Source organism: Heterodontus francisci, chromosome 10 (assembly GCF_036365525.1).
Source record: "Heterodontus francisci isolate sHetFra1 chromosome 10, sHetFra1.hap1, whole genome shotgun sequence".
Taxonomy (NCBI): Eukaryota; Metazoa; Chordata; class Chondrichthyes; order Heterodontiformes; family Heterodontidae; genus Heterodontus; species Heterodontus francisci.
In genome coordinates, this window is record NC_090380.1 from 40,533,151 (window position 1) to 40,552,512 (window position 19,362).

A 19,362-nucleotide genomic window follows, 5' to 3' on the forward strand; every position below is an offset into this window, starting at 1 on the left:
CCCACGCAGACACAGGGAGAACTTGCAAACTCCACACAGGCAGTACCCGGAATCGAACCCGGGTCCCTGGAGCTGTGAGGCTGCGGTGCTAACCACTGCGCCACCGGTTCCCCTTTATCCACAGCATGCACTACTTCTTTAAAGAACTTCAATAAATTGGTTAAACATGATTTCCCTTTCACAAAACCATGTTGTCTCTGCCTGATTACCTTGAATTTTTCTAACTGCCCTGCTGTAACGTCTTTCATAATGGCTTCTAACATTATCCCTAAGACAGATGTTAAGCTAATTGGCCTGTAGTTTCCTGTCTCCCTCCCTTTTTGAATAAAGGAGTTACATTTGCTATTTTCCAATCTAATGGAACATTCCCTGCATCTAGGGAATTTTGGAAAATTAAAACCAATGCATCGACTATCTCACTAGCCACTTCTTTTAGGACACTAGGATGAAGTCCATCAGGACCCGAGGACTTGTCAGCCCGCAGCTCCAACAATTTGCTCGGCACCACTTCCCTGGTGATTGTAATTTTCTTGAGTTCCTCCCTCCCTTCCATTTCCTGATTTACAGCTTTTTCTGGGATTTTTGGATTCTGACATTGGGAACAGTGGTTTCTGAGCTTCAGCCAGATCCACAGTTTTCTAGCAGGCTTTTAAAAAAATTTCCAAATCTGTCTTAATTTCAGAAACTGCTGTTCCCGATGTCAGGATCTGTCAGCTGTGAAACTGACTTGCGATCTTTTTTAAAATAATTAATACTTATTAAGAAATGATTAAATACTTGTAATCTCTGGAGCAGGGTTGTCCAACCTTTTCGTGTGGGACGCCATGTTACAATTTTTGTCTTACATGGGGGTCCGGTGAGACTATTTTGGAAAGATAAAGCCCTTAAAATTTATCTTGCTATTAATCAAAACAACAACAAAGGTGCATTTTTGGCAAGACTAATTTATTGACTTACTTTCTGGTCACTATGTTGGCACTGATTTAGTGAGATACCTGGCATTTATTTTGCCTGCACACTTGTGTCGTGATGCAGAGTATTCTGGATAGATGTCATTCTGTCAGGAGTGATCTCTCTCTCTCTCAGTTGTAGAGAGCGGGAATGCTCAGCAGATAGTTGATCAGTATTTTTTAAAATCTCGTCAGTATCACAGCTAACAGATCCTGACATCAGAAACAATAGTTTCTGAGCTTCGGACAGATTCACAGTTTTCTAGCAGAATTTTTAAAAATTCCAAATCGGTCCAAAGTTCAGAAACTGCTGTTCCCGATGTCAGGATCTGTCAGCTGTGAAACTGACTTGCAATCTTTTTTTAAAAGACAGTCTGACAAAGAGAAATCTCTCAGCTCCAGTAACGGACCCCTGGTGAGGATGACAAATAGCCCCAGCTAGAGTTAACATCGCGGGCTGGATGGAAACCTTTGGTGGGCCAGATGCTGGCCCACGGGCCATATATTGGACAACCCTGCTCTATAGTGAAGACTGATGCAAAATACCTGTTTAATTCATCTGCCATCTCCTTATTTTCCCCTATTAATTCCCCAAACTCACTTTGTTGACTTTTCTTTTTTAAATATTGATAGAAATGAGCTCAGGAGAAAAGGACAGTGACAAAAGAAAACTAGATCAGTCTCAAACTTTTAAAAGAAGGAACCCAGGCGATAAACCAGTAGGAGCAAGCCTGATGTGTTTCCAGTGTGGAAAATCTGAGCAAGTGCAGGCAAATTATTGGTATTCCAAAAAAACAACAGGAGGCGCTACATTCAAGCCTGTGTCCATAGCTATGAAAATAAACTCCATGTGTTCCAACATAAACCACCAGAACTTTTTACAAAAAGGAATAATGACTGCTTTTGTTTCCCAGGCACCAAGCAGAGATAACCATCCTCAGGGATACCGGTTGTTTTCAAACCCGACTGGCAGCCAAGTTTACAGAAATGTCACCCAAAAGCAGAACAAAAAAAAATAAAAACAAATACCATGGTATTTGTGAAAGGCCTTACAGAAAAATGCTTGAAGGTTCTCTTAGTTAAAGTTTACCTACAGAGTAAGTTGATCACCAGGGTAATGACAGTTGGTGTCATTCCAAGCTTACAAAGCAGGGGGTCAACCTATTGCTGGGCAATGACTTGGCAGAAAGCACAGGTTTGTATCCAGAGGGTCCAGAGTAGTCCACAAATACTGGAGAAACTGAGGGAGCAAACAAGACTCTGCATAGCTGCAGAGGGCTGAGGAATTCCCAAAAATCACACAGGGGGCGACAGAGCCAGTAAAGATTAGAGAGGCTAAAGGAAAACCAGTAGAATTTCAAGAAGCCAACATAGAGCCAGTGGAATTTCACGAGGCCATGGCAGAGTCAGAGAAATTTAAAGGAGCTGAGATAAATGCAGCAAAGTTTGCAGGAAAAGCACCAGAGATGTGGCTAGCTGAAACCTTCTTTAAAAAATTAAATGGCAACAAGGAAAGTTCCCAAATAGGCAAGCCACGAGTGAGGAACATACTTTACCTAGCTGAAGTGCCACAGTGGAGTGCAGCGGAAGCTGGACAACCACCTGTGAGCAGTAGTGTCCCAGAGGAGATGGGGCAGATTAGGGAAAAACCCATTCTCAAAGTAAAGGGAAGATAAAACACCCTAAGGTAAATAACACTTGTAAAAGCCACCCGAAAACTAAAACTGAGGTCAGTGTGGATGTGCCCACTAAAAAATCAAAGGGTCAGGTTCTAAATTCAGAGCTAACCGAAACCAGCCAAATAGATTTAGTACTCACTAAGGCCAAAGTGCAGGAGGAGAACCCAGACACCTCACAGGGGCTTAAAAAAAAAACAATTTATCACCCACTATCACCTTGGAGATAAGAATTATCCATGTGCCAGAACCTGAACTATTAAACATGTGTTGTGAAAACAGCAGTTAACCTGTACAGGCACTGGAATTTGAAAACAACCAACAACAATGTAGTAATGGCAATTTGCATATTACAAGCCTTGAAACAGAAAAAGTGTCTCCCAAAGAACTGCGAACAGCTGCTAGAGAAATCCAACCCCTTTTCCACACCAAACAGCTGGAATTTTAAAGTGGGAAACTGATTTTGTTTTTTAAAACACCAAATGTCCTGTATAGAAGCTTTCCTGTGGCAAAACACTCAATGACCAAAGAGGATTACTCAATTATAATTGTGCCGCATCCAAAGAAAGGAAGATACAAAACTCAAACTTGAACAAGAAATGGCTGTTATAGACAATACCAGCTGTACCATTTGTGAGATTGAGGTGTGGGTGCCATATGTGCAATGGTGTGACCCCTAAACCTTCCTCCTTTTTCTTTCTAAAAATGCAAGAGCTTAACCTGAAGAGTTATAAAAATGGACTTTTTTTTTTAAAAGTGGACAATATGCTTCAAATCGTTGACAAAGGTCAAAAGACCTGCCCTTGTATATTCAAACTGTCTTAAGGTCTGGCAAGTACAGAAGGATATATTCCAAAGTTAAGAGGCGTCAATTACACCCATCCTGAACCCGTCAAGAGGCATTTTGAATTGAATGGGTTCTTCTGAAACAAAGAAGCTGTGAAGTAGCCATTGTCGGTCACCACGGGGAGCAAGATCTGTGTCTCCTAACACAGGAAAGATGTGAGAGACTTTGAGCTTGAAAAGTAACTCTCTGGAAAGAGAGAGAAAGAGAGAATCAGGACAAACATCCCCAATGGCAATCCTGCTAGGAGAAAATCCAGCATGCCAAAAAGGTGCCCTGCTGTGAGTTCTACATTTCAGCTTGTGCAGCAAAGTGATATCCTGTTTTCAGACTGAAATTTCAAACAACAAAGAAATCAACAAAACCCGGCCTTGCAACTTTAAAGAAGAAATTGAGGTCCAAGAAGATTCAACAGGTTACCATGAACCCTGAAACTTACCTCACTTCAAATCCCTTGCCTCTTTTCCTCTCTATCTATCTCTTCTTGGGTGTGGGTGCGGTTGCAACCATTTCGGGAATGAATATTTGCTCAATAAATAGTTGATCATCTGTTTTAAACCTACAAGAAAATCTGTCGCTGTCTGTTTATTTGACAAATAAAACACAACGGGGTTAAAAGCCTACTCAGAAAAACACTTGCTGCGTTCAATTGGGAGTTGAACAGTGGGGACCACCCACACCCCTCACCACGTGGTTGTAACGCTATCCAAAAGTGTACATACGGGATTTGAGATCAACTGCCTCATGACTCAATTCAAAAATTATCTCTTCCTGTGTCAGTAGCTGGTAATTAAAATGGCTCTTGTAAATATTCAATCAGACAGTTCTATTCATCCATTGCACCTGGTCAAGTCACTGCTCTTCTCTGATTTACAGTTACTATTCAGTACTTTGATTCTTCAGTAATACTTTTGATACCCTACAGAGGATGTTCTTAAGCTGTCTCCTGAATCAGGATACAACCATCACTCCATGTAAGTAACCACAGTCTGTAGTTGACAGATGAGCAGCTTTGTTCCGGTACAACAATACAATTTTCTGTGCCTTCTGAAAGTGGTAGAAAATAATTGAATTTACTTCTCACACTCCCTAAAAACTTTCAATGTGCAAATTGGAATGATAGAAGGATGCAAACATATCCGTAATGTGCCAGCTGTTACCACCACAGTCCAGTTTGTCTAAGTACCAGTTGAACAAATCAATTGTCCTTAGTTCTTGCTAAGGACAGTTCTGTGCAATATTTGAGTAAAGATGCATGAAAAATCTTCAGACAGATCTACCCAACTCTCAACAAATATAGGCTCTGGGTATTGATAATGCGAAGTGATCAGCTGTCTTCTTTTGTCCATATAATGATAACATCTGTATTGATGATTTATAACAGGTGGTTCACTTGAGAACAATGTACTAAACTTGTTACTGTCTTGTACAAAAGCTCGTACCATAACAGAAATTCTTTTTTCTATTATTCGTTCACAGGATGTGAGCGATGCTGGCAAGGCCAGCATTTATGGCCCATCCCTAATTTCCCTTGAGAAGGTGGTGCTGGGCTGCCTTCTTGAACCACTGCAGTTTGTGTGGTGACGGTACTCCCACGGTGCTGTTAGGTAGGGTGTTTCAGGATTTTGACCCAGTGACAATGAAGGAATAGCGATTTTTTTTTTCCCCCCCATGTCAGGATGGTCTGTGACTTGGAGGGAAACTTGAAGGTGGTGATGTTCCCATGCACCTGTTGCTCTTATCCTGCTAGGCTGTAGAGGTCACAAGTTTGGGAGGTGCTGTCTTGGGCATAAGGAAGGAGCAGTGCATGAGCAGGTTCAGGATCAAGTGGATAGATGTGCTGTAACACAAAGAAGACCGGGAGAAACAATAAACAATGATCTGAAGTCCTACTTTGGTCTTCATACACTCAAAAAGGAACATGGAATGTTTATAGAAAATCTCTACGTTGAGACAGTCAGTGCACAGAGAACAATGGCCAGATTTTCCTGTCAAAAATAATGGTGTTCACCAGTAGTCTTAAGCATAAATGATACAGCAATGCCAGAGGAGAAACAGAAATGCAGGTAAACTTAAATGTACATAAGTGAGCCTCTGAGATGCACCACTCAGCCGTTAGCTTTGCAAAAATGGCATCTTGTCTGCCTCACCATTGAAATGGCGTTAAATTGCTGTATTTGTGTAGTAGATACAAACTAAATTCACCACAAAGTTAAGGGGGTTAAAATTGACAATTCATTCCATTGCTAAAGAGCCTCTGAGTTTGCCAAGGTAGGATGTGAATTGAAATGTCGGTACAGCCCACACTCAGTGCAAGACGCTTTCTTGGTAAAGGAGTTGAAGCAAGCACCAGTAACAGCCACCCAAAGGATTGTTAAGCAACTGATTGCCACTTAAAACGCCTGCTAGCACTCATTAGGGAGCCTGCATGGCACTTTGATTGCTGGCACTTGACCTAACACTCTCTCTTAACAGCTGATTGGGAGTAAACTAGTCAGTGCTGAGGATTTCAAGTGCTACTTCAAGGTGTATCAGCTTTTATTGTTTGCTTGCTGCTGGAGATTTGAAGAGGTCCTTTGAAACACATCAGGAGACCTTCTGGAACACTTTGTCAAGACTTCACCAACACTCAATCAACATTTATTCTGTAAATTATTCATGTAAGAGCAGTGAGTGCTGTGCTACTCCCCCTTGTTGGACACCTTATAGGAGTCACCAGGAGAAAGTGAATGCTTGCTCAAGGGGATCTAACAAGGGGTCCCCTTGGTCTGCAAGAGGAATGGGAGGAAGTTATGAGGTCAGGCAGAGCAGCACCAGCTGCTGCAGGAGAGAGCGACAGAAACCTTACAGGTACAGGACATCCTTCCTCCTCGGACCTCCTTCAGCAGGACCTCCCCAGTGCCTCATTTGAGAATCTATGCACCCTTTCCTTGGTTCCTGAGCATAGTCAACAGCATAAGTGGCAGTGGGTACAAGGAGTCCATATATACGGCTCCACGATAATTTTTTCCAATCAGTACTTGAGTACTAAACCTGCAGAGGTCTGTTTTTGCACCTCTAGGCATGTTCAAATTATGGTGATCAGCAACTAGGCCCAAAATTGTGTGCATAGGGCAAACAAGATTAGAGAAGTGAATGCATGGCTCCAAGAACTGGTGTGGTAGAAATGGGTTCTAGTTTATGGGGCACTGGCACCAGTACTGGGGAAAGTGAGGGGTGTAATGTTGGGATGGTCTACACTTGAACTGTGCTGAGGCTGGTGTTCTAATGAACTGCATAATGAGGGAAGTAGAGAAGGTTTTAAACTAAATAGTGGGGGCAAGGGATCAAATTTGGGAAGATGTGGTAAATCAAAGAGTAGAGACAAGGCAAGAGAGAATGGTATTACTATGGGAATTGATAAACAGACCATGACAGGAAGGGACAGAGAGTACAAATCTAACAGTAAATCAGCAGTCAAGGCTAGATGTTACAAAAAATAATAAAAGGACAAAACTAAAGTTTCTCTCTGAATACACGTAGCATTCAAAACATATCAAATGAATTGATAGTGCAAATATAAATAAATATGATCTGATGGCCATCACATACATGGCTGCAAGATGACTTAGATTGGGGCCTGAATATTGAAGGGTACATGACATTTAGGAAGGGCAGAAAGCTAGGAAAAGGTGGAGGGGTGGCTTTGTTAATTAATGACAGCATTAGCACATCCGAAAGGGATGACTTAAGTTCAGGAAACCAGGATGTAGAAGCAGTTTGGGTAGAGATGAGAAATGATAAGGGCAAGAAGTCACTCATGGGAGTGTGTTTAGGCCCCCTAACAGTAACCGCCGGGGAGGTGGTGGCATAGTGGTAGTGTCACTGGACTAGTAACCAGAGCCCCACAACAGATGGTGAAATTAGAATTTAATTAATAAAACAAAATCTATTCTAATGGTGACCATGAAACCATTGTCGATTGTTATAAAAACCTCACCTGGTTGGGCCTACATGTGACTCCAGACCCACAACAAGGTGGTTGACTTTTAAATGCCCCCTGAAATGGCCACTCAGTTAGAAACATAGAAAATAGGAGCAGGAGTAGGCCATTTGGCCCTTCGAGCCTGCTCCGCCATTCATTATGATCATGGCTGATCATCCATCTCAGCAGCCTGTTCCGGCTTTCGCCCCATACCCTTTGATCCCTTTAGACCCAAGAGCTATAACTAACTCCTTCTTGAAAACATTCAATGTTTTGGCCTCAACTGCTTTCTGTGGCAGCGAATTCCAGAGGCTCACCACTCTCTGGGTGAAGAAATTTCTCATCTCAGTCCTGAAAGGTTTACACCATATCCTTAGACTATGACCCCTGGTTCTGGACTCCCCACCATCAGGAACATCCTTCCTGCATCTACCCTGTCAAGTCCTGTTAGAATTAATAGGTTTCTATGAGATTCCCCCTCACTCTTCTGAACTCCAGCGAATATAATCCTAACCAACTCAATCTCTCCTCATATGTCCGTCCCGCCATCCCAGGAATCAGTCTGGTAAACCTTCGCTGCACTCCCTCTATAGCAAGAACATCTTCCTCAGATAAGGAGACCAAAATGGCACACAATATTCTAGGTGTGGCCTCATCAAGGCCCTGTATAATTGCAGCAAGACATCCCTGCTTCTGTACTCAAATCCTCTCGCTATGAAGGCCAACATACCATTTGCCTTTTTTACCACCCTGTTGCGCCTGCATGCTTACCTTCAGAGACTTGTGAATGAGAACACCCAGGTCTCGCTACATATTCCCCTCTCTCAGTTTATAGCTTTTCAGATAATCTGCCTTCCTGCTTTTGCTACTAAAGTGGATAACCTCACATTTATCCACATTATACTGCATCTGCCATGCATTAGCCCACTCACTTAACTTGTCCAAATCACCCTGAAGCCTCTCTGTATCCTCCTCACAACTCACCCTCCCACCCAGTTTTGTGTCATCTGCAAATTTGGAGTTCAAGGGCAATTAGGGATGGGCAATAAATGCTGGCCTAGCCAGCGACGCCCACATCCCATAAATGAATAAAAAAAATGACAGAGTATAAAGGAAGAAATAATGTGAACTTGTCAAAAAGGTATGATGATAATCATGGGGGTGGAGGGGGGTGTTAATCTACATATAGACTGGAAAAATCAGATGGGCAAAGGTAGCTTAGATGAGGGGTTCATTGAATATTTTCAGGATAGTTTCTTAGAACAGCATGTTCTGAAGCCAACCAGAGAGCAGGCTATACCAGACCTGATATATCCCATCCAACGAGATAGGATTAATTGATGACCTCATAAGTGAAGGCGCCCCTAGGTGGCAGTGATCATAATATGATTGAATTTTACATACAGTTTGAGGGAGAGAAGAATGGGTCCAAGACTAGTATTTTAAACTTAAATAAGAGCAATTATGAGGGCATGAAAGCAGAGCTATCTAAAGTGAACTGGCAAATCAGGTGAAAGGATAGGTCAATAGATTTGCAGTGGCAGACATTTAAGGGAATATTTCAGAATACACAGAATAGATGCATTCCAATGAGAGAAAAATTCCAAGGGGAGGACTCACTATCTGTGGTTAACTAAAAAAGTTAAAGATAGTATCAAACTTAAAGAAAAAGCATATACTTGTGGAAAAATGGGTGGCAGGTCAGAAGATTGGACAGAATATAAAAAGTAGCAAAGGATGACTAAAGGATTGATGAGGAAAAATTAGAGTAAGAGAGAAAGCTAACTAGAAATATAAAAACAGATAGAGTTTCTATAGATATTTACAAAAGAAAAGTTAACAAGGAGAGCATTGGGCCTATCGAAAGTGAGTCTGGGGAATTAATAAGGGAAAATAAGGAGATAGCAGATGAATTAACAGGCATTTTGCATTGGTCTTCACTATAGAGGATACAAGTAAATCCCAGAAATACCTGTAAATCAAGAAATGGAAGGGAAGGAGGAAATCAAGAAAACTACAATCACCAGGGAAGTGGTACTGAGCAAATTGTTGGAGCTGCGGGCTGACAAGTCCCTGGGTCCTGATGGACTTCATCCTAGGGTCCTAAAAGAAGTGGCTAGTGAGACAGTCGATGCGTTGGTTTTAATTTTGCAAAATTCCCTAGAATCGGGGAGGTTCCATTAGATTAGAAAATAGTGAATGAAACTCCTTTATTCAAAAAGGGAGTGAGACAGAAAGCAGAAAACTACAGACCAGTTAGCTTAACATCTGTTTTGGGGAAAATGTTGGAAGCTATTATTAAAGACGTTATAGCAGAGCACTTAGAAAAATTCAAGGTAATCAGGCAGAGTCAACATAGTTTTGTGACAAAGAAATCATGTTTAACCAATTTATTGGAGTTATTTGAAGAAGTAACATGTGCTGTGGATAAGGGGGAAGTGTTGGATGTACTGTACTAAGATTTCCAGAAGGCATTTGATAAGGTGGAACATCAAAGGTTATTGTGGAAAATAAAAGCTCATGGTATAAGGGGTATCATATTGGCATGGATAGAAGATTGGCTAGCTAATAGGAAACAGAGAGTAGGCATAAAATGGGTAATTTTCTGGTTGGCAAGATGTAATGAGTGGTGTGCCCCAAGGATCAGTGCTGGGGCCTAAACCTTTTACAATATATATAAATGACCTGAAGGGACCAAAGGTATGGTTTCAAAATTTGCTGATGACACAAAGATAGATTGGAAAATAAGTTTTGAAGAGGACATAAGGAAGCAACAAAGGGATATAGATAGGTTCAGTGAGTGGGCAAAGATCTGGTAAATGGAGTGTAATGTGGGAAAATGTCCATTTTGGCAGGAAGAATAAAATAGCATATTATCTAAATAGTGAGAGATTGCAGAGCTCTGAGAGGCAGAGGGACCTGGGTGTTTGAATGCATGAATTGCAAAAGGTTAGTATGCAGGTGCAGCAAGTAATTAGAAAAGCTAATAGAGTGTAATTGTTTATTGTGAGGGGAAATGAATACAAAAGTAGGGAGGTAGGGCATTGGTGAGATCACATGTGCAGTACTGTGTCTAGTATTGGTCTCCTTATTTAAGGAATGATATAAATGCATTGGAAGCAGTTCAGACAAGGTTTATGAGGCTCATACCTGGAATGAGCAGGTTGTCTTATGAGGACAGGTTGGACAGGCTAGGCCTGGTAACTGCTGGAGTTCAGAAGAATAAGAGGTGATTTGATTGAAACATGTAAGATCCTGAGGGGTCTTGACAGGGTGGATGTGGAAAGGATGTTTCCTCTTGTAGGAGAATCTAGAACTAGGGGCACTAGTCAAAAATAAGGCGTCACCCATTTAAGACAGATGAGGAGAATGTTTTTCTCTGAGGGTCATGAGTTTTTTGAACTCTCTTCCTCAAAAGGCAGTGGAGGTAGAGTATTTAAATATTTTTAAGGCAGAGGTAGATAGATTCTTGATAAGCAAGGGGGTGAAAGGTTATCAGGGTAAGCAGGAGTTGAGGTTACAATCGGATCAGCCATGATCTTACTGAATGGTGGAGCAGGCTCAAGGGGCCGAGTGGCCTACTCCAGTTCCTAATTCGTAAGTTTGTATGTATGTAACCATCAAACTCCTGTTTTCACTGTTTTACCAAAATTATCCCTTAAGATTTGTCCATTCGCATCTAAGTATCTTAACAATGTGCAAAGTGTTAATTACTGCCAATCAACCTATCTGGCACTGAAAATTAACTAACACAAGTTTGGAGACTCATTTCTTCAGGTTTTAATTGTTAGATTGTAAAAATGTCATATTATTTTTTTTCATTTTCCCTTTCTTTATCTATTATCTCTCTTTTTCTTAATCTAAAAGCAAAATACTGCAGATGCTGGAAATCTGAAACAAAAGCAGAAAATGCTGGAAATACTCAGCAGGTCAGGCAGCATCTGTGAAGAGAAAAGCAAAGCTAACATTTCCAGTCACTGACCTTTCATCAGAACTGGCAGGGTTAGAAATGTAATAGGTTTTGAGCAAGTGAAAGCAGAGAAGGGAGAAGAACAAAAGGGAAAGTCTATGATAGGGTGGAGGGCAAGAGACAAGGTTTCATGGTTCAAAGCCAAGGAAAGAAACAAAAGGTATGTCTGGATGAGGTGAAGATGACAGCAAAGCAGCCATCCAAACACAAAATAAAGGGATTAAGAAAGAAAGCATGGGATGGGGTGGGGTGGGGTTGGGTGGGGGAAATGACAGCAAACCAAAAACACAAAAATAAGGAAAAAAATAGGGACAGAGGTTATGGTCAAAAATTATTGAACTCAGTATTGAGTCCAGAAGGGTGTAAAGATGAAAGATGAGGTGCTATTCCTCAAGCTTGCATTGAGCTTCATTGGAACACTGTAGCAGACCAAGGACAGAAAGGTCAAAGTGGAAGCAAGATGGAGAATTAAAATGGCAAGTGACAGGAAGCTTGGGACAGCGCTTGCAGACTGAATGGAGGTGTTCTGCAAAGCAGTCACCCAGTTTGCATTTAGTGTCCCCAATGTAGAAGAGACCACATTGTGAGCAGCGAATACAGTATACTAAATTGAATGAATGGAGTAGAGTCCTTTACAGGAAGCAGTGTGTGAGGAAATGTCGTCCAGGTAGCTGTGGGAGTCCATGGGCATATAGTGAATATTAGTAGATAGCCTATCCTCAGAAATAGAGATAGAGAAGTCAAGGAAGGGAAGAGTTGGAGATGAACCATGTGGCGCAGTGGTCAGCACCACAGCCTCACAGCTCAAGCGACCCGGGTTCAGTTCTGGGTACTGCCTGTGTGGAGTTTGCAAGTTCTCCCTGTGTCTGTGTGGGTTTTCGCCGTGTGCTCCGGTTTCCTCCCACTGCCAAAGACTTGCAGGTTGATAGGTAAATTGGCTGTTGTAAATTGCCCCTAGTGTAGGTCGGTGGTAGAAGAATGGTGGGGATGTGGTAGAGAATGTGGGGTTAATGTAGGATTAGTGTGAATGGGTGGTTGTTGGTCGGCACAGACTCGGTGGGCCGAAGGGCCTGTTTCAGTGCTGTATCTCTAAATAAAAAAATATAATATAAATGTGAAGGTGAGAAGGGTGGAAATTGGAAACAAAGTTGATGAATTTTTCCAGATCAGGGTGAGAGCAGGAAACAGCACCAATACAGTCATCAATGTACTGGAAGAAGAGGTGAGGGAGGGGGCCTGAGTAGGTCTGGAACAAAGAATGTTCCACATATTGTTGCGAGAGTTTCCATTTTTGTGTTAAAACTTGGGAATCTATATTTTTGAAAACTACAAAGGCTTTTTTGGACATTGAATCATCTGGCAACTGCTGAACTTTGGGTGTTTCTTTTAAAAGGAAGGTGAACAAAAGGGTTTATCAGTAAACACGTACTGGAAAACATGTGATTTCAAGTAAACACAAGGGGTTCTAACCTGAAGGGACAGATGTTTACAAAGAAATGATAGAACACGATATATGGCTGTCACAGGATTGTTGCCGGACTGTTTTTGGTTTCACTTTGAACAGTAAAAAAACAGCTTCTTTTCTGGACTAAAGGAGTTGTTGGAGATCAGAGGAACATCCAGGCCACTGTTACCTCACTTTGAAGAATCCCTGCTCTGAAAATCAAAAGCCTGTATGAAGTTGTACTCTTGACTCCTGTATTTTGAAGACATCCGGAATGTTTGCAGAAACCTTGCATCTTTTAAACGGACTTTGCATTAAATGTATTAGAACTGAACTCTTTGTTGCTGCACACCTGCTGTCAGACCTATATGAAGCCTTCTGGAGTTGAATTTCTTTGAACGCCAACCTAAACAGACTGTCCAACCACCCTGCCTGGAAAGATTCCTAGTGGCAACCAACTATTCGACTTTGGGATACCTCGCCAAAACAAAGGACATCCTTCCATATCTTTGCAGACTAAGTTATTTTTATTTATTCTGTCTATTTCTTTGTAACAGCTGTAAACAAAAATCCCCTTTTTTCACAGTTAATTGATTTTTGGATGTATGTACGTCAGGGCTAGGATAAAAATACGTGGCTTGAACATTTCAATTTGTGTATATATTTACTTCATTATCGGTTCAGGCTTGGTTTATAATAAATGGATAATTTTGTTGTTTATTAAAGAAACCTGGTTGGTGTGATTTATTCTGGGGACAAATAGAGTATCTAATTGGCTGTTTCGGTTAATGGAAAAATTTATTGATATGTTGTGACCTGTGGAGAAGTGGGACTGAATTAACAGTGCACTCCTCCCGCCTCGGTTGTAACGATATCCCATGAAAAGGCAGGCAAAGCTAGGACTATGCAGGTACTCAGAGCAACACCTTTTATTTGGAAGACGTGAGTGGATTTTAAGAAGCTGTTCAATATGAGAACAAGTTCAGTCAGGTGGAGGAAGGTGGTGGTGGATGGGGACTGGTTGGGCCTCCGCTCTAGGAACGTTCTCAGCTGGAAATATTCAGCATGTCCGGCAGCATCTGTGGAAAGAGAAACATAGTTAATGTTTCAGGTCGATAACCTTTCATCAGAATTCCTTGGTATTTCATTTTTTTGTTCTTTGTTGCTTTTAGAAAGAAAAAAGTAAAAACATACGATAGTACACATGCATCACATGCATTCCTCAGATCTACTGTCACAAGGCTTTCACAGTTTACTGGTGGCACATTGTTTAAATTCTGGAAAGCACGTCTGCAATTACATTGTTCTCCTAGCTAAATGTGTGACTTTTAAGTCAAACAGCTGGAGGAGTAAACTCCATCTGAACAGCCTTATGTTGTTAACTTTGAATTTTTCCAAGAACGTTAGAGGTTGCAGTCAATGTACATCAGAATTTCCCTGTGTCCATTATTAACAGAGACTTTGAAATGTTGTAGGGCTAACAGAATTCCCAATGCTTCCTTTTCAATGGTGGAACATTTACATTGGTGTTTATTTAATTTCTTTGAAAAATAGCCAATTGGCCTCTCAATGCTTGGGTAATTTCTTGGATTAAGACCACTCCTAATCCTACATTGCTTGCGTCAACAGCACCTTAAAGGCTCTGTTAAAATTTGGGGCTGCTAATGCAAGTTCATTTGATAAATTGCCTTCAACTTTTCAAATGCTATCTGGCACCTTACTGACCATGCTATCTTATCATTTTTCTTTTAATGGGTCAGTTCAGGGGGCAGCTAGGGTGCTGAAGTTGGGAACAAATTTTCTGTAGAAACGACATATCTCCAGGAATCACATTATTCTTCTCTTGGTCTTGGGAATGCAGAAATTTATCAGGGCCCTTGGTAACACCCGATCTTGGCCTACAATATGTCCTAAATAGGTTACTTTGGCCTTGGCGAACTCACTTTTAGCAAAATTGGCAACCAGGTTAGCGTTTTGTAGACCCTTAAATAGTGCTCTTAAATGGTTTAGGTGGTTTTCCCAGATGTCCCTGTAGACCAATAGGCCATCCAGGTAACATCGAAACATCGAAAATAGGAGCAGAAATAGGCCATTTGGCCCTTCGGGCCTGCTCCGCCATTCAAAAAAGATCATGGCTAATCGTCTAATTCAGTACCCTGTTCCCGCTTTCTCCCCATATCCCTTGATCCTTTTGGCATTAAGAAATATATCTATCTCGTTTTTGAATATATTTAATGACTTGGCCTCTGGTGCCTTCTGCGGTAGAGAGCTCCACAGGTTCACCACCCTCTGAGTGAAGAAATTTCTCCTCATCTCGGTTCTAAATGGCATACCCCATATCTTGAGACTGTGACCCTTGGTGCTAGACTGCCCAGCCATCGGGAACATCCTCCCTGCATCTAGTCTGTTTAGTCCTGTTAGAATTTTATAGGTTTTTATGAGATCCCCTCTCATTCTTCTAAACTCTAGTGAATATCGGCCTAGTCGACCCAATCTCTCCTCGTACGGCAATCCTGCCATCCCAGGAATCAGCCTAGTAAATCTTCTTTGCACTCCCTCCATGGCAAGAACATCCTTCCTCAGATAAGGAGACCAAAACTGCACACAATACTCCAGATGTGGTCTCACCAAGGCCCTGTATAACTGCAGTAAGACATCCTTGCTCCTGTACTCAAATCCTTTTGCAAAGAAGGCCAACATACCATTCACCTTCCTAACTGCTTGCTGCACCTGAATGCTTGCTTTCAGCGACTGGTGTACAAGGACACCCAGGTCTCGTTGCACCTCCCCCTCTCCCTATCTATCACCATTCAGATAATCTGCCTTTCTGTTTTTACAACCAAAGTGGGTAACTTCACAATTATCCACATTATACTGCATCTGCCATGCAATTGCCCACTCACCCAACTTGTCCAAATCACATTGGAGCCTCTTTGCATCCTCCTCACAGCTCACATTCCTCCCCAGCTTTGTGTCATCTGCAATCTTGGAAATGTTACGTTTAGTTCCCCCACCCAAGTCATTTATATTGTGAATAGCTGGGGCCCAAGCACTGATCCCTGCGGCACCCCACTAGTCACTGCCTACCACCCAGAAAAAGACCTGTTTATTCCTACTCTCTGTTTCCTGTCTGTTAACCAATTCTCTATTCACGCCAGTATATTACCCCCAATCCCATGTGCTTTAATTTTGCACACTAACCTCTTATGTGGGACCTTATCAAAAGCCTTCTGAAAATCCAAACACACCACATCCACTGGTTCTCCCTCATCTATTCTACTAGTTACATCCTCAAAAAACTCCAGTAGATTTGTTAAGCATGATTTCCCTTTCGTAAACCCATACTGACTTTGTCCAATCCCGTTTATGCTTTCCAGGTGTTCTGCTTTCACATCCTTTATAATAGACTCTTAGCATTTTCCCCACTACTGATGTAAGGCTAACTGGTCTGTAATTCCCTGTTTTTTTCTCTCCCTCCTTTTTTGAAATAGTGGGGTTACATTTGCCACCCTCCAATCTGTAGGAACTGCTCCAGAGTCTATAGAATTTTGGAAGATGACCACCAATGCATCCACTATTTCCAGGGCCACTTCCTTTAGTAATTTGGGATGTAGATTATCAGGCCCTGGGGATGTGTCAGCCTTTAATCCCATTAATTTCCCTAGCACTATTTTTTTACTAATACTGATTTCCTTCTGTTCCTCCCTCTCATTAGACCCTTGGTTCCCTAATATTTCTGGGACGTTATTTGTGTCCTTTGTGAAGACAGAACCAGAGTATGTGTTTTAATTGTTCTGCCATTTCTTTGTTCCCCATTATAATTTCCCCCGTTTCTGACTGTAAGGGACCTACATTTGTCTTTACTTATCTTTTCCTCTTCACAGATTTATTGAAGCTTTTACAGTCAGTTTTTATGTTCCCTGCAAGTTTACTCTCATGCTCTATTTTCCCCTGCTTAATCAACCTTCTTTGCTGAATTCTACACTGCTCCCAATCCTCAGACTTGCTGATTTTTCTGGCAATTTTATATACCTCCTCTTTGGATCTAATACAATCCCTGATTTTTTTTTGTAAGCCACAGTTGAGCCACCTTTCTGGTTTTATTTTTGTGCCAGACAGGAATGAATAATTGCTGTAATTCATGCACACGTTCTTTAAATATTATCCATTGCCTACCCACCGTCAACCCTTTTAGTAAACTTCCCCAATCTACCATAGCCAACTCGAGCCTCATTCCTTCGTAATTTCCTTTATTTAGATTCAGGGCCCTAGTTTCAGATTCAATTACTTCACTCTCCATCTTAATGAAGAATTCTATCATGTTATGGTCGCTCCTCCCCAAGGGACCCCTCTCAACAAGATTGTTAATTAATCCTTTCTCATTGCACAATACCCAGTCTAGGATAGCCTGTTCTCTAGTTGGTTCCTCAATGTATTGGTCTCAAAAACCATCCTGTACACACTCCAGGTAATTTTTTCCCCTTCTTTTCTAAACTTTTGCCAGCCATGTGCCTGCCTGTCTCTTTTTGTTCTCGGTGGGAGTCCCTTACAGGTCACCAGCCCTCTGCTGGAGGGACCTCCTAACACCGGTACATGACTTAGGGGTGCAGGTTTCACTGTAGGTTTGGGTTTCCCCTCAATGCACATGTGACAACTCTTGCAGTACTCCACCATATCTTTGTGGAGTTTTGGCCAGTCAAAACTGCTGTCTTATGCAGGCTTTGGTCTTTTGTATACTGGCATGCACAGCCACTGTAGTCTCGTGGACCCTTCTTAATATTTCTCCCCGGTACCTCTGTGGCACCACTAACTGGTGAACTACTGTCCACTCCTTGCCCCCACATCTGTGAGGAGAACTCTATTTCCTCATCAGTACCTCATTCTTTAAATAGTAGCAATCAGGGACTCCCTCAGCTTCAATTTCAGACTGGACAGCCTGTGCTAACTCTCAATACTGGGTCAGCTTGCTGAGCCTCACCAAGGGAAAATCCATTTAATTCATTACTGGGTCTCCTAACTTTGCAAAGAAAATCTCGGACAGGGAGACCTCATGGTCATTTGCCTACAGTGCCAATGCAGTCTCCTCTGGGGGAGCTGGTTTGATCATGGCCTGACCCACTACATATTCAGGGAAAACTGCAGGGAACTGTCTCCTGCCAAATCCCTGTCTCTCTGACCTCCTGCGGTCTTTCTTTCACTACTTGGGGGGCTACCACCTTCACCCCCACCAGATCATTACCTAGGAGCAGGTCAACCCTGTTCACAGGCAACCCTGAAACTAGGTCGGACTCCAAGTGCACAGGTACAGCGCACACTGCTCTCCAATACCATTCGCCACCATTCTGGTATTTACTGCACTCTCTGGGGGAAAGGGAGAGACAGGAGAAAGAAAAAGAAAGACAGGAGAGAGAAAAAGAGAGAGGAGAGAGAGAAAGACAGGAGAGAGAGAAAGAATCTTCCAGAAGGAATGTGAAGAAAGAGAGCTGTAAAAGGGATCCCAGTAAAAGGGATCTCGTGGCCCCTGTATCCCTGAAGATTACTATGGGCATGCTTGCCCCATTTGAGGGGTATGGGGTTACTCTCCCTTCAGACACTAAATCCTGATAACCTTCAGGAATCCTATTAAATTTTCCAGCACCTACAGCAGTATGTTTTCTGGGTCTTACTACTGCTGCAGTTAAAGCCACAGCTTGTTCAGTTGTTCTTTTCCAACAGGGTCCTTTCTCCTTCAGTGGGCGGGTGTGCCCTGATTAACCCTACAGGTTTTCCCCGTAGTTTCCAGCAGTCAGCTTTCAGATGACCTGCCTTATTACAATGGAAACACACCGGTCTCTGGGCTCACTCTTGCTCCCAGCACCTTTTTTGCTGGAGGAGGGCCCCCTGTGTCTCCGGCTTTTCTGTCTCTCCCAGGACTGCTTGGGTTCCTACCACCTTCCCACCCTTTGTCCTTTCGGATTTGTGGGGGTGACTAGGAAAGGATTTCCCCTGGGGAACCGACTTGTATATTAGAGCAAACACATCAGCCAGAACTGCGGCTTGCCTTGCTCTGTGAACTTTCTGTTCCTCTACATGAGTCTTTATGGAGAGTAGGAGGAAATTTTTAAATTCCTCCAGCAGAATTACCTCTCTGAGGTTTTCATAGCTGGGCTGCATTTTAAGAGCCCTCAACCACTGGTCAAAAGCCAGCTGTTTACTTCTCTTAAACTCCAAGTACGTTTAATCAACTTGCTTCTTGAGGGTTCAAAACTTCTGGTGGTAGGCTTCTGGTACTATGCCCTGAGAATAGCATTTTTTATCAGTTCATAATTTGATGAACTCTCATCTGGCAACAGGGAATAAACCTCATGGGCATTTCCTGCTGGCTTACTTTGCAGCAGGAGAGCTCAGCTCTCAGCCGGCCACTTTAACTACCTTGCAAATTTCTCAAAAGATACAAAAAATGCTTCCATGTCACTCTCATTGAATTTTGGAATCAGTTCGGAAAATTTTAACAATTCAGTACACAGCCCCGAAT